At 45.1% G+C, this 10,000-nt stretch overlaps 39 non-coding genes and 1 pseudogene across 39 annotated transcripts; all 40 read left to right on the top strand.

Annotated features, from left to right (window-relative positions):
- Positions 1-41: 41 nt before the first annotated feature.
- On the top strand, positions 42-160 carry LOC148990003 (5S ribosomal RNA). Its single transcript, XR_016160729.1, has one exon. It is a non-coding gene; the product is annotated as a 5S ribosomal RNA (ribosomal RNA).
- A 63-nt stretch (positions 161-223) lies between these two features.
- Positions 224-342, top strand: LOC148990002 (5S ribosomal RNA). The gene has a single exon (XR_016156587.1). It is a non-coding gene; the product is annotated as a 5S ribosomal RNA (ribosomal RNA).
- Positions 343-405: 63 nt separating this feature from the next.
- On the top strand, positions 406-524 carry LOC148990001 (5S ribosomal RNA). The gene has a single exon (XR_016156586.1). It is a non-coding gene; the product is annotated as a 5S ribosomal RNA (ribosomal RNA).
- Positions 525-587: 63 nt separating this feature from the next.
- Positions 588-706, top strand: LOC148990000 (5S ribosomal RNA). Its single transcript, XR_016156585.1, has one exon. It is a non-coding gene; the product is annotated as a 5S ribosomal RNA (ribosomal RNA).
- Positions 707-769: 63 nt separating this feature from the next.
- On the top strand, positions 770-888 carry LOC148989999 (5S ribosomal RNA). Its single transcript, XR_016156584.1, has one exon. It is a non-coding gene; the product is annotated as a 5S ribosomal RNA (ribosomal RNA).
- Positions 889-951: 63 nt separating this feature from the next.
- LOC148989998 (5S ribosomal RNA) lies at positions 952-1,070 on the top strand. The gene has a single exon (XR_016156583.1). It is a non-coding gene; the product is annotated as a 5S ribosomal RNA (ribosomal RNA).
- Positions 1,071-1,133: 63 nt separating this feature from the next.
- On the top strand, positions 1,134-1,252 carry LOC148989997 (5S ribosomal RNA). The gene has a single exon (XR_016161450.1). It is a non-coding gene; the product is annotated as a 5S ribosomal RNA (ribosomal RNA).
- Positions 1,253-1,315: 63 nt separating this feature from the next.
- On the top strand, positions 1,316-1,434 carry LOC148989996 (5S ribosomal RNA). The gene has a single exon (XR_016156582.1). It is a non-coding gene; the product is annotated as a 5S ribosomal RNA (ribosomal RNA).
- Positions 1,435-1,497: 63 nt separating this feature from the next.
- LOC148989995 (5S ribosomal RNA) lies at positions 1,498-1,616 on the top strand. The gene has a single exon (XR_016156581.1). It is a non-coding gene; the product is annotated as a 5S ribosomal RNA (ribosomal RNA).
- A 172-nt stretch (positions 1,617-1,788) lies between these two features.
- On the top strand, positions 1,789-1,907 carry LOC148989994 (5S ribosomal RNA). Its single transcript, XR_016160728.1, has one exon. It is a non-coding gene; the product is annotated as a 5S ribosomal RNA (ribosomal RNA).
- Positions 1,908-1,970: 63 nt separating this feature from the next.
- LOC148989993 (5S ribosomal RNA) lies at positions 1,971-2,089 on the top strand. Its single transcript, XR_016156579.1, has one exon. It is a non-coding gene; the product is annotated as a 5S ribosomal RNA (ribosomal RNA).
- A 63-nt stretch (positions 2,090-2,152) lies between these two features.
- LOC148989992 (5S ribosomal RNA) lies at positions 2,153-2,271 on the top strand. Its single transcript, XR_016156578.1, has one exon. It is a non-coding gene; the product is annotated as a 5S ribosomal RNA (ribosomal RNA).
- Positions 2,272-2,334: 63 nt separating this feature from the next.
- LOC148989991 (5S ribosomal RNA) lies at positions 2,335-2,453 on the top strand. The gene has a single exon (XR_016156577.1). It is a non-coding gene; the product is annotated as a 5S ribosomal RNA (ribosomal RNA).
- Positions 2,454-2,516: 63 nt separating this feature from the next.
- On the top strand, positions 2,517-2,635 carry LOC148989990 (5S ribosomal RNA). The gene has a single exon (XR_016156576.1). It is a non-coding gene; the product is annotated as a 5S ribosomal RNA (ribosomal RNA).
- A 63-nt stretch (positions 2,636-2,698) lies between these two features.
- Positions 2,699-2,817, top strand: LOC148989989 (5S ribosomal RNA). Its single transcript, XR_016156575.1, has one exon. It is a non-coding gene; the product is annotated as a 5S ribosomal RNA (ribosomal RNA).
- Positions 2,818-2,880: 63 nt separating this feature from the next.
- LOC148989988 (5S ribosomal RNA) lies at positions 2,881-2,999 on the top strand. Its single transcript, XR_016161449.1, has one exon. It is a non-coding gene; the product is annotated as a 5S ribosomal RNA (ribosomal RNA).
- A 63-nt stretch (positions 3,000-3,062) lies between these two features.
- On the top strand, positions 3,063-3,181 carry LOC148989987 (5S ribosomal RNA). Its single transcript, XR_016161448.1, has one exon. It is a non-coding gene; the product is annotated as a 5S ribosomal RNA (ribosomal RNA).
- A 63-nt stretch (positions 3,182-3,244) lies between these two features.
- Positions 3,245-3,363, top strand: LOC148989986 (5S ribosomal RNA). Its single transcript, XR_016156574.1, has one exon. It is a non-coding gene; the product is annotated as a 5S ribosomal RNA (ribosomal RNA).
- Positions 3,364-3,426: 63 nt separating this feature from the next.
- On the top strand, positions 3,427-3,545 carry LOC148989985 (5S ribosomal RNA). Its single transcript, XR_016156573.1, has one exon. It is a non-coding gene; the product is annotated as a 5S ribosomal RNA (ribosomal RNA).
- A 171-nt stretch (positions 3,546-3,716) lies between these two features.
- LOC148989984 (5S ribosomal RNA) lies at positions 3,717-3,835 on the top strand. The gene has a single exon (XR_016163798.1). It is a non-coding gene; the product is annotated as a 5S ribosomal RNA (ribosomal RNA).
- A 63-nt stretch (positions 3,836-3,898) lies between these two features.
- On the top strand, positions 3,899-4,017 carry LOC148989983 (5S ribosomal RNA). Its single transcript, XR_016156572.1, has one exon. It is a non-coding gene; the product is annotated as a 5S ribosomal RNA (ribosomal RNA).
- Positions 4,018-4,080: 63 nt separating this feature from the next.
- Positions 4,081-4,199, top strand: LOC148989982 (5S ribosomal RNA). The gene has a single exon (XR_016156571.1). It is a non-coding gene; the product is annotated as a 5S ribosomal RNA (ribosomal RNA).
- Positions 4,200-4,262: 63 nt separating this feature from the next.
- Positions 4,263-4,381, top strand: LOC148989981 (5S ribosomal RNA). Its single transcript, XR_016156570.1, has one exon. It is a non-coding gene; the product is annotated as a 5S ribosomal RNA (ribosomal RNA).
- A 63-nt stretch (positions 4,382-4,444) lies between these two features.
- Positions 4,445-4,563, top strand: LOC148989980 (5S ribosomal RNA). The gene has a single exon (XR_016161702.1). It is a non-coding gene; the product is annotated as a 5S ribosomal RNA (ribosomal RNA).
- Positions 4,564-4,626: 63 nt separating this feature from the next.
- On the top strand, positions 4,627-4,745 carry LOC148989979 (5S ribosomal RNA). Its single transcript, XR_016156568.1, has one exon. It is a non-coding gene; the product is annotated as a 5S ribosomal RNA (ribosomal RNA).
- A 174-nt stretch (positions 4,746-4,919) lies between these two features.
- Positions 4,920-5,038, top strand: LOC148989978 (5S ribosomal RNA). The gene has a single exon (XR_016160727.1). It is a non-coding gene; the product is annotated as a 5S ribosomal RNA (ribosomal RNA).
- A 63-nt stretch (positions 5,039-5,101) lies between these two features.
- On the top strand, positions 5,102-5,220 carry LOC148989977 (5S ribosomal RNA). The gene has a single exon (XR_016156567.1). It is a non-coding gene; the product is annotated as a 5S ribosomal RNA (ribosomal RNA).
- Positions 5,221-5,283: 63 nt separating this feature from the next.
- LOC148989976 (5S ribosomal RNA) lies at positions 5,284-5,402 on the top strand. The gene has a single exon (XR_016160726.1). It is a non-coding gene; the product is annotated as a 5S ribosomal RNA (ribosomal RNA).
- A 63-nt stretch (positions 5,403-5,465) lies between these two features.
- On the top strand, positions 5,466-5,584 carry LOC148989975 (5S ribosomal RNA). Its single transcript, XR_016156566.1, has one exon. It is a non-coding gene; the product is annotated as a 5S ribosomal RNA (ribosomal RNA).
- A 63-nt stretch (positions 5,585-5,647) lies between these two features.
- Positions 5,648-5,766, top strand: LOC148989974 (5S ribosomal RNA). Its single transcript, XR_016167837.1, has one exon. It is a non-coding gene; the product is annotated as a 5S ribosomal RNA (ribosomal RNA).
- A 173-nt stretch (positions 5,767-5,939) lies between these two features.
- On the top strand, positions 5,940-6,058 carry LOC148989973 (5S ribosomal RNA). The gene has a single exon (XR_016160725.1). It is a non-coding gene; the product is annotated as a 5S ribosomal RNA (ribosomal RNA).
- Positions 6,059-6,121: 63 nt separating this feature from the next.
- Positions 6,122-6,240, top strand: LOC148989972 (5S ribosomal RNA). Its single transcript, XR_016156565.1, has one exon. It is a non-coding gene; the product is annotated as a 5S ribosomal RNA (ribosomal RNA).
- Positions 6,241-6,303: 63 nt separating this feature from the next.
- LOC148989971 (5S ribosomal RNA) lies at positions 6,304-6,422 on the top strand. The gene has a single exon (XR_016156564.1). It is a non-coding gene; the product is annotated as a 5S ribosomal RNA (ribosomal RNA).
- A 63-nt stretch (positions 6,423-6,485) lies between these two features.
- LOC148989970 (5S ribosomal RNA) lies at positions 6,486-6,604 on the top strand. The gene has a single exon (XR_016156563.1). It is a non-coding gene; the product is annotated as a 5S ribosomal RNA (ribosomal RNA).
- A 2,223-nt stretch (positions 6,605-8,827) lies between these two features.
- LOC148989969 (5S ribosomal RNA) lies at positions 8,828-8,947 on the top strand (annotated as a pseudogene).
- Positions 8,948-9,010: 63 nt separating this feature from the next.
- Positions 9,011-9,129, top strand: LOC148989968 (5S ribosomal RNA). Its single transcript, XR_016156562.1, has one exon. It is a non-coding gene; the product is annotated as a 5S ribosomal RNA (ribosomal RNA).
- Positions 9,130-9,192: 63 nt separating this feature from the next.
- On the top strand, positions 9,193-9,311 carry LOC148989967 (5S ribosomal RNA). Its single transcript, XR_016156561.1, has one exon. It is a non-coding gene; the product is annotated as a 5S ribosomal RNA (ribosomal RNA).
- A 63-nt stretch (positions 9,312-9,374) lies between these two features.
- Positions 9,375-9,493, top strand: LOC148989966 (5S ribosomal RNA). The gene has a single exon (XR_016156560.1). It is a non-coding gene; the product is annotated as a 5S ribosomal RNA (ribosomal RNA).
- A 170-nt stretch (positions 9,494-9,663) lies between these two features.
- LOC148989965 (5S ribosomal RNA) lies at positions 9,664-9,782 on the top strand. The gene has a single exon (XR_016160723.1). It is a non-coding gene; the product is annotated as a 5S ribosomal RNA (ribosomal RNA).
- A 63-nt stretch (positions 9,783-9,845) lies between these two features.
- LOC148989964 (5S ribosomal RNA) lies at positions 9,846-9,964 on the top strand. Its single transcript, XR_016156559.1, has one exon. It is a non-coding gene; the product is annotated as a 5S ribosomal RNA (ribosomal RNA).
- The last annotated feature ends 36 nt before the right edge of the window (positions 9,965-10,000 follow it).

Below are 10,000 nucleotides of genomic sequence, written 5' to 3'. Positions count from 1 at the left end.
TTTTTTCTTCTTCAAATAGCCCAATTTTGGCAGCGGATTTCGCTTACGGCCATACCACCTTGAGAACGCCCGAACTCGTCTGATCTCGGAAGCTAAGCAGGGTCGGGCCTGGTTAGTACTTGAATGGGAGACCGCCTGGGAATACCAGGTGCTGTAAGCTTTATATAGTTTACTACCCTAATGTTCTAACCATTCAAATAGCCCAATTTTGGCAGCAGATTTCGCTTACGGCCATACCACCTTGAGAACGCCCGAACTCGTCTGATCTCGGAAGCTAAGCAGGGTCGGGCCTGGTTAGTACTTGGATGGGAGACCGCCTGGGAATACCAGGTGCTGTAAGCTTTATATAGTTTACTACCCTAATGTTCTAACCATTCAAATAGCCCAATTTTGGCAGCAGATTTCGCTTACGGCCATACCACCTTGAGAACGCCCGAACTCGTCTGATCTCGGAAGCTAAGCAGGGTCGGGCCTGGTTAGTACTTGGATGGGAGACCGCCTGGGAATACCAGGTGCTGTAAGCTTTATATAGTTTACTACCCTAATGTTCTAACCATTCAAATAGCCCAATTTTGGCAGCAGATTTCGCTTACGGCCATACCACCTTGAGAACGCCCGAACTCGTCTGATCTCGGAAGCTAAGCAGGGTCGGGCCTGGTTAGTACTTGGATGGGAGACCGCCTGGGAATACCAGGTGCTGTAAGCTTTATATAGTTTACTACCCTAATGTTCTAACCATTCAAATAGCCCAATTTTGGCAGCAGATTTCGCTTACGGCCATACCACCTTGAGAACGCCCGAACTCGTCTGATCTCGGAAGCTAAGCAGGGTCGGGCCTGGTTAGTACTTGGATGGGAGACCGCCTGGGAATACCAGGTGCTGTAAGCTTTATATAGTTTACTACCCTAATGTTCTAACCATTCAAATAGCCCAATTTTGGCAGCAGATTTCGCTTACGGCCATACCACCTTGAGAACGCCCGAACTCGTCTGATCTCGGAAGCTAAGCAGGGTCGGGCCTGGTTAGTACTTGGATGGGAGACCGCCTGGGAATACCAGGTGCTGTAAGCTTTATATAGTTTACTACCCTAATGTTCTAACCATTCAAATAGCCCAATTTTGGCAGCAGATTTCGCTTACGGCCATACCACCTTGAGGACGCCCGAACTCGTCTGATCTCGGAAGCTAAGCAGGGTCGGGCCTGGTTAGTACTTGGATGGGAGACCGCCTGGGAATACCAGGTGCTGTAAGCTTTATATAGTTTACTACCCTAATGTTCTAACCATTCAAATAGCCCAATTTTGGCAGCAGATTTCGCTTACGGCCATACCACCTTGAGAACGCCCGAACTCGTCTGATCTCGGAAGCTAAGCAGGGTCGGGCCTGGTTAGTACTTGGATGGGAGACCGCCTGGGAATACCAGGTGCTGTAAGCTTTATATAGTTTACTACCCTAATGTTCTAACCATTCAAATAGCCCAATTTTGGCAGCAGATTTCGCTTACGGCCATACCACCTTGAGAACGCCCGAACTCGTCTGATCTCGGAAGCTAAGCAGGGTCGGGCCTGGTTAGTACTTGGATGGGAGACCGCCTGGGAATACCAGGTGCTGTAAGCTTTATTGTTTAAAAAAAAAAAAAAAAAAAAAGAGTCAATGAAATGGTTCAAAAATCCTAAATTGTCTTTTTTCCCCTCGAAATGCCTGAAATATTCTCTGAGTTTCTTCAGAAAGCCTGAAAGAGTCTCTTTTTTTTTCTTCTTCAAATAGCCCAATTTTGGCAGCGGATTTCGCTTACGGCCATACCACCTTGAGAACGCCCGAACTCGTCTGATCTCGGAAGCTAAGCAGGGTCGGGCCTGGTTAGTACTTGAATGGGAGACCGCCTGGGAATACCAGGTGCTGTAAGCTTTATATAGTTTACTACCCTAATGTTCTAACCATTCAAATAGCCCAATTTTGGCAGCAGATTTCGCTTACGGCCATACCACCTTGAGAACGCCCGAACTCGTCTGATCTCGGAAGCTAAGCAGGGTCGGGCCTGGTTAGTACTTGGATGGGAGACCGCCTGGGAATACCAGGTGCTGTAAGCTTTATATAGTTTACTACCCTAATGTTCTAACCATTCAAATAGCCCAATTTTGGCAGCAGATTTCGCTTACGGCCATACCACCTTGAGAACGCCCGAACTCGTCTGATCTCGGAAGCTAAGCAGGGTCGGGCCTGGTTAGTACTTGGATGGGAGACCGCCTGGGAATACCAGGTGCTGTAAGCTTTATATAGTTTACTACCCTAATGTTCTAACCATTCAAATAGCCCAATTTTGGCAGCAGATTTCGCTTACGGCCATACCACCTTGAGAACGCCCGAACTCGTCTGATCTCGGAAGCTAAGCAGGGTCGGGCCTGGTTAGTACTTGGATGGGAGACCGCCTGGGAATACCAGGTGCTGTAAGCTTTATATAGTTTACTACCCTAATGTTCTAACCATTCAAATAGCCCAATTTTGGCAGCAGATTTCGCTTACGGCCATACCACCTTGAGAACGCCCGAACTCGTCTGATCTCGGAAGCTAAGCAGGGTCGGGCCTGGTTAGTACTTGGATGGGAGACCGCCTGGGAATACCAGGTGCTGTAAGCTTTATATAGTTTACTACCCTAATGTTCTAACCATTCAAATAGCCCAATTTTGGCAGCAGATTTCGCTTACGGCCATACCACCTTGAGAACGCCCGAACTCGTCTGATCTCGGAAGCTAAGCAGGGTCGGGCCTGGTTAGTACTTGGATGGGAGACCGCCTGGGAATACCAGGTGCTGTAAGCTTTATATAGTTTACTACCCTAATGTTCTAACCATTCAAATAGCCCAATTTTGGCAGCAGATTTCGCTTACGGCCATACCACCTTGAGGACGCCCGAACTCGTCTGATCTCGGAAGCTAAGCAGGGTCGGGCCTGGTTAGTACTTGGATGGGAGACCGCCTGGGAATACCAGGTGCTGTAAGCTTTATATAGTTTACTACCCTAATGTTCTAACCATTCAAATAGCCCAATTTTGGCAGCAGATTTCGCTTACGGCCATACCACCTTGAGGACGCCCGAACTCGTCTGATCTCGGAAGCTAAGCAGGGTCGGGCCTGGTTAGTACTTGGATGGGAGACCGCCTGGGAATACCAGGTGCTGTAAGCTTTATATAGTTTACTACCCTAATGTTCTAACCATTCAAATAGCCCAATTTTGGCAGCAGATTTCGCTTACGGCCATACCACCTTGAGAACGCCCGAACTCGTCTGATCTCGGAAGCTAAGCAGGGTCGGGCCTGGTTAGTACTTGGATGGGAGACCGCCTGGGAATACCAGGTGCTGTAAGCTTTATATAGTTTACTACCCTAATGTTCTAACCATTCAAATAGCCCAATTTTGGCAGCAGATTTCGCTTACGGCCATACCACCTTGAGAACGCCCGAACTCGTCTGATCTCGGAAGCTAAGCAGGGTCGGGCCTGGTTAGTACTTGGATGGGAGACCGCCTGGGAATACCAGGTGCTGTAAGCTTTATTGTTTAAAAAAAAAAAAAAAAAAAAGAGTCAATGAAATGGTTCAAAAATCCTAAATTGTCTTTTTTCCCCTCGAAATGCCTGAAATATTCTCTGAGTTTGTTCAGAAAGCCTGAAAGAGTCTCTTTTTTTTTCTTCTTAAAATAGCCCAATTTTGGCAGCGGATTTCGCTTACGGCCATACCACCTTGAGAACGCCCGAACTCGTCTGATCTCGGAAGCTAAGCAGGGTCGGGCCTGGTTAGTACTTGAATGGGAGACGGCCTGGGAATACCAGGTGCTGTAAGCTTTATATAGTTTACTACCCTAATGTTCTAACCATTCAAATAGCCCAATTTTGGCAGCAGATTTCGCTTACGGCCATACCACCTTGAGAACGCCCGAACTCGTCTGATCTCGGAAGCTAAGCAGGGTCGGGCCTGGTTAGTACTTGGATGGGAGACCGCCTGGGAATACCAGGTGCTGTAAGCTTTATATAGTTTACTACCCTAATGTTCTAACCATTCAAATAGCCCAATTTTGGCAGCAGATTTCGCTTACGGCCATACCACCTTGAGAACGCCCGAACTCGTCTGATCTCGGAAGCTAAGCAGGGTCGGGCCTGGTTAGTACTTGGATGGGAGACCGCCTGGGAATACCAGGTGCTGTAAGCTTTATATAGTTTACTACCCTAATGTTCTAACCATTCAAATAGCCCAATTTTGGCAGCAGATTTCGCTTACGGCCATACCACCTTGAGAACGCCCGAACTCGTCTGATCTCGGAAGCTAAGCAGGGTCGGGCCTGGTTAGTACTTGGATGGGAGACCGCCTGGGAATACCAGGTGCTGTAAGCTTTATATAGTTTACTACCCTAATGTTCTAACCATTCAAATAGCCCAATTTTGGCAGCAGATTTCGCTTACGGCCATACCACCTTGAGAACGCCCGAACTCGTCTGATCTCGGAAGCTAAGCAGGGTCGGGCCTGGTTAGTACTTGGATGGAAGACCGCCTGGGAATACCAGGTGCTGTAAGCTTTATATAGTTTACTACCCTAATGTTCTAACCATTCAAATAGCCCAATTTTGGCAGCAGATTTCGCTTACGGCCATACCACCTTGAGAACGCCCGAACTCGTCTGATCTCGGAAGCTAAGCAGGGTCGGGCCTGGTTAGTACTTGGATGGGAGACCGCCTGGGAATACCAGGTGCTGTAAGCTTTATTGTTTAAAAAAAAAAAAAAAAAAAAAAAGAGTCAATGAAATGGTTCAAAAATCCTAAATTGTCTTTTTTCCCCTCGAAATGCCTGAAATATTCTCTGAGTTTCTTCAGAAAGCCTGAAAGAGTCTCTTTTTTTTTCTTCTTCAAATAGCCCAATTTTGGCAGCGGATTTCGCTTACGGCCATACCACCTTGAGAACGCCCGAACTCGTCTGATCTCGGAAGCTAAGCAGGGTCGGGCCTGGTTAGTACTTGAATGGGAGACCGCCTGGGAATACCAGGTGCTGTAAGCTTTATATAGTTTACTACCCTAATGTTCTAACCATTCAAATAGCCCAATTTTGGCAGCAGATTTCGCTTACGGCCATACCACCTTGAGAACGCCCGAACTCGTCTGATCTCGGAAGCTAAGCAGGGTCGGGCCTGGTTAGTACTTGGATGGGAGACCGCCTGGGAATACCAGGTGCTGTAAGCTTTATATAGTTTACTACCCTAATGTTCTAACCATTCAAATAGCCCAATTTTGGCAGCAGATTTCGCTTACGGCCATACCACCTTGAGAACGCCCGAACTCGTCTGATCTCGGAAGCTAAGCAGGGTCGGGCCTGGTTAGTACTTGAATGGGAGACCGCCTGGGAATACCAGGTGCTGTAAGCTTTATATAGTTTACTACCCTAATGTTCTAACCATTCAAATAGCCCAATTTTGGCAACAGATTTCGCTTACGGCCATACCACCTTGAGAACGCCCGAACTCGTCTGATCTCGGAAGCTAAGCAGGGTCGGGCCTGGTTAGTACTTGGATGGGAGACCGCCTGGGAATACCAGGTGCTGTAAGCTTTATATAGTTTACTACCCTAATGTTCTAACCATTCAAATAGCCCAATTTTGGCAGCAGATTTCGCTTACGGCCATACCACCTTGAGAACGCCCGAACTCGTCTGATCTCGGAAGCTAAGCAGGGTCGGGCCAGGTTAGTACTTGGATGGGAGACCGCCTGGGAATACCAGGTGCTGTAAGCTTTATTGTATAAAAAAAAAAAAAAAAAAAAAAGAGTCAATGAAATGGTTCAAAAATCCTAAATTGTCTTTTTTCCCCTCGAAATGCCTGAAATATTCTCTGAGTTTCTTCAGAAAGCCTGAAAGAGTCTCTTTTTTTTTCTTCTTCAAATAGCCCAATTTTGGCAGCGGATTTCGCTTACGGCCATACCACCTTGAGAACGCCCGAACTCGTCTGATCTCGGAAGCTAAGCAGGGTCGGGCCTGGTTAGTACTTGAATGGGAGACCGCCTGGGAATACCAGGTGCTGTAAGCTTTATATAGTTTACTACCCTAATGTTCTAACCATTCAAATAGCCCAATTTTGGCAGCAGATTTCGCTTACGGCCATACCACCTTGAGAACGCCCGAACTCGTCTGATCTCGGAAGCTAAGCAGGGTCGGGCCTGGTTAGTACTTGGATGGGAGACCGCCTGGGAATACCAGGTGCTGTAAGCTTTATATAGTTTACTACCCTAATGTTCTAACCATTCAAATAGCCCAATTTTGGCAGCAGATTTCGCTTACGGCCATACCACCTTGAGAACGCCCGAACTCGTCTGATCTCGGAAGCTAAGCAGGGTCGGGCCTGGTTAGTACTTGGATGGGAGACCGCCTGGGAATACCAGGTGCTGTAAGCTTTATATAGTTTACTACCCTAATGTTCTAACCATTCAAATAGCCCAATTTTGGCAGCAGATTTCGCTTACGGCCATACCACCTTGAGAACGCCCGAACTCGTCTGATCTCGGAAGCTAAGCAGGGTCGGGCCTGGTTAGTACTTGGATGGGAGACCGCCTGGGAATACCAGGTGCTGTAAGCTTTATATAGTTTACTACCCTAATGTTCTAACCATTCAAATAGCCCAATTTTGGCAGCAGATTTCGCTTACGGCCATACCACCTTGAGAACGCCCGATAGTTGGTACGATCCAGGAAGTGAGTTGGCAGTTGGGAGAGAGAGGCTCTCCCATGTGCTCTGTCTTAGTGAATTTTGTTTGGTTAATTTCAAGTTTTGTTACTTGTATGCTATGTTTTAAGTCCCAAGCAGTTTATCTGCTTGGAAGAAATCTTTCTTTTGAATAATGGCCGGATCAAATGGTAAAGACCCAGGAACGGCAGGAGGAACACAAACGGTGATTGATCAAGATGCAATGGACAAAGGTTTGAATGAGTTTAACGGATTAACCAAGGAGGCTTTTGGGCAGAAAAGTGGCAAGAGAAGAATGGAATATCTGAAAGAGGCAACAGTGGTGATGGATATAATGAACAACAAAGGAATAAAGGCAGAGGATATTATCAGATCAGTGACAAGGAACATAGGCCATGGGAAACTACTGGCAGTGAGACCAAAGAATTCTACTGAATATGAATTGACATTGACGTGTGCGGATGACTGTGATGATCTAATCATTGGTGTGGAAATCAAAGGACAACTCTGTGTAGTAAGGAGGTTGGAGTTAAAGGAATGTGTAGTTTCTTTTATTCACCTGCCTGCCTATGTGGAGGATGAAACAATCGAGGACAAATTAAAGCTTTGGGGAGTTACTCCCATAACAAAAATAAAGAGGAGATTATACCCTGGAACGGACATCACAGACGGCACAAGGTATGTCAAAATAAGATTCCCAAAGGAGATAACCTCACTGCCTTACAGTGCCAAATTTGAAACATCGGAGGGAGAACGGTACTTCAGGGTAATACATGATGGACAGATTAAACTCTGCCGAATGTGTATGCAACCTGGGCATGTTTTTAAAGACTGTCCTGATTTTAAATGTTATGAATGTGCTGAGCAGGGCCATTTCGCTAAAGATTGTAAAGCAGAAAAGTGCTTGGACTGTAACAATGTTTTGATGAAATGTGAATGTGAAACAGAAAATGAATATCAACACTTTGAAGTGACTGAAAGAGGGAATGAGGTAAGTCCTCAGAATGAAGTGGAACAGAACATGAGGAAGGAAAAGGATGGGTTGATTTCAAAAGACTGTAGTAAGGAGCCTAAACAAAAAAACGAGGCGGTGGAAGAAGCAGATGATGGAAGAAAGGAGGAAGAAGAAAAGTCGTGGTGTAATGAAAACATAGTTGAAATGGAGGAAGACGATGATACTACCACAAGGGACAGAGGTAATAGGAATAAAAACAATGTTAATAAGAGAAAGAGAAAAAATGTAAGTGGGAATGTTTTAAAACACAAAGCAATACCTAATCTAAAGCTGGTTTTGAGAAAACAAAAGTTAAGGAGAGATACTTTGGAGAAAAAAAAACAACAGAACAACTGCACATGTATTGGATTGATTTGATGCTTTACAGATTATATAGAAATGTAAATAATGTAATGAAAACATAGTTGAAATGGAGGAAGACGATGATACTACCACAAGGGACAGAGGTAATAGGAATAAAAACAATGTTAATAAGAGAAAGAGAAAAAATGTAAGTGGGAATGTTTTAAAACACAAAGCAATACCTAATCTAAAGCTGGTTTTGAGAAAACAAAAGTTAAGGAGAGATACTTTGGAGAAAAAAAAAAAACAACTGAACAACTGCTATGGAGTTTGAATTTGTCTGAACATGTTTTGGATTGATTTGATGCTTTACAGACTATATAGAAATGTAAATAATGTGATGTGTATATGCATAAATTTATTAAGAAAATTATTTCAGTTTCTGAGAATGGAAAAGGGCGTGCATCCAGAATATATTTGTTTGTATTTTTAATTGAATATACTTTAACTGGAAGATTGAATGTACTTCTAATAACAAGATGGAAAGGGTTAATGGGATGTTTTCTGAATGAAGAAAAGGATGTACATGCATGTATTATTTACAGATTTTTTAAAAAATGTAAACTTTATGTTTTAAATAAAAAAAAAAAAAAAAAAAAGAACGCCCGAACTCGTCTGATCTCGGAAGCTAAGCAGGGTCGGGCCTGGTTAGTACTTGGATGGGAGACCGCCTGGGAATACCAGGTGCTGTAAGCTTTATATAGTTTACTACCCTAATGTTCTAACCATTCAAATAGCCCAATTTTGGCAGCAGATTTCGCTTACGGCCATACCACCTTGAGGACGCCCGGAACTCGTCTGATCTCGGAAGCTAAGCAGGGTCGGGCCTGGTTAGTACTTGGATGGGAGACCGCCTGGGAATACCAGGTGCTGTAAGCTTTATATAGTTTACTACCCTAATGTTCTAACCATTCAAATAGCCCAATTTTGGCAGCAGATTTCGCTTACGGCCATACCACCTTGAGAACGCCCGAACTCGTCTGATCTCGGAAGCTAAGCAGGGTCGGGCCTGGTTAGTACTTGGATGGGAGACCGCCTGGGAATACCAGGTGCTGTAAGCTTTATATAGTTTACTACCCTAATGTTCTAACCATTCAAATAGCCCAATTTTGGCAGCACATTTCGCTTACGGCCATACCACCTTGAGAACGCCCGAACTCGTCTGATCTCGGAAGCTAAGCAGGGTCGGGCCTGGTTAGTACTTGGATGGGAGACCGCCTGGGAATACCAGGTGCTGTAAGCTTTATATAGTTTACTACCCTAATGTTCTAACCATTCAAATAGCCCAATTTTGGCAGCAGATTTCGCTTACGGCCATACCACCTTGAGAACGCCCGAACTCGTCTGATCTCGGAAGCTAAGCAGGGTCGGGCCTGGTTAGTACTTGGATGGGAGACCGCCTGGGAATACCAGGTGCTGTAAGCTTTATTGTTTAAAAAAAAAAAAAAAAAAAGAGTCAATGAAATGGTTCAAAAATCCTAAATTGTCTTTTTTCCCCTCGAAATGCCTGAAATATTCTCTGAGTTTCTTCAGAAAGCCTGAAAGAGTCTCTTTTTTTTTCTTCTTCAAATAGCCCAATTTTGGCAGCGGATTTCGCTTACGGCCATACCACCTTGAGAACGCCCGAACTCGTCTGATCTCGGAAGCTAAGCAGGGTCGGGCCTGGTTAGTACTTGAATGGGAGACCGCCTGGGAATACCAGGTGCTGTAAGCTTTATATAGTTTACTACCCTAATGTTCTAACCATTCAAATAGCCCAATTTTGGCAGCAGATTTCGCTTACGGCCATACCACCTTGAGAACGCCCGAACTCGTCTGATCTCGGAAGCTAAGCAGGGTCGGGCCTGGTTAGTACTTGGATGGGAGACCGCCTGGGAATACCAGGTGCTGTAAGCTTTATATAGTTTACTACCCTAATGTTCTAACCATTCA

This window comes from Pimephales promelas, chromosome 3 (assembly GCF_988280905.1).
Source record: "Pimephales promelas chromosome 3, fPimPro1.hap1.1, whole genome shotgun sequence".
Taxonomy (NCBI): Eukaryota; Metazoa; Chordata; class Actinopteri; order Cypriniformes; family Leuciscidae; genus Pimephales; species Pimephales promelas.
The sequence above is the reverse complement of the archived record's forward strand: the minus strand, read 5'-3'. Positions and strand labels throughout refer to the sequence as shown.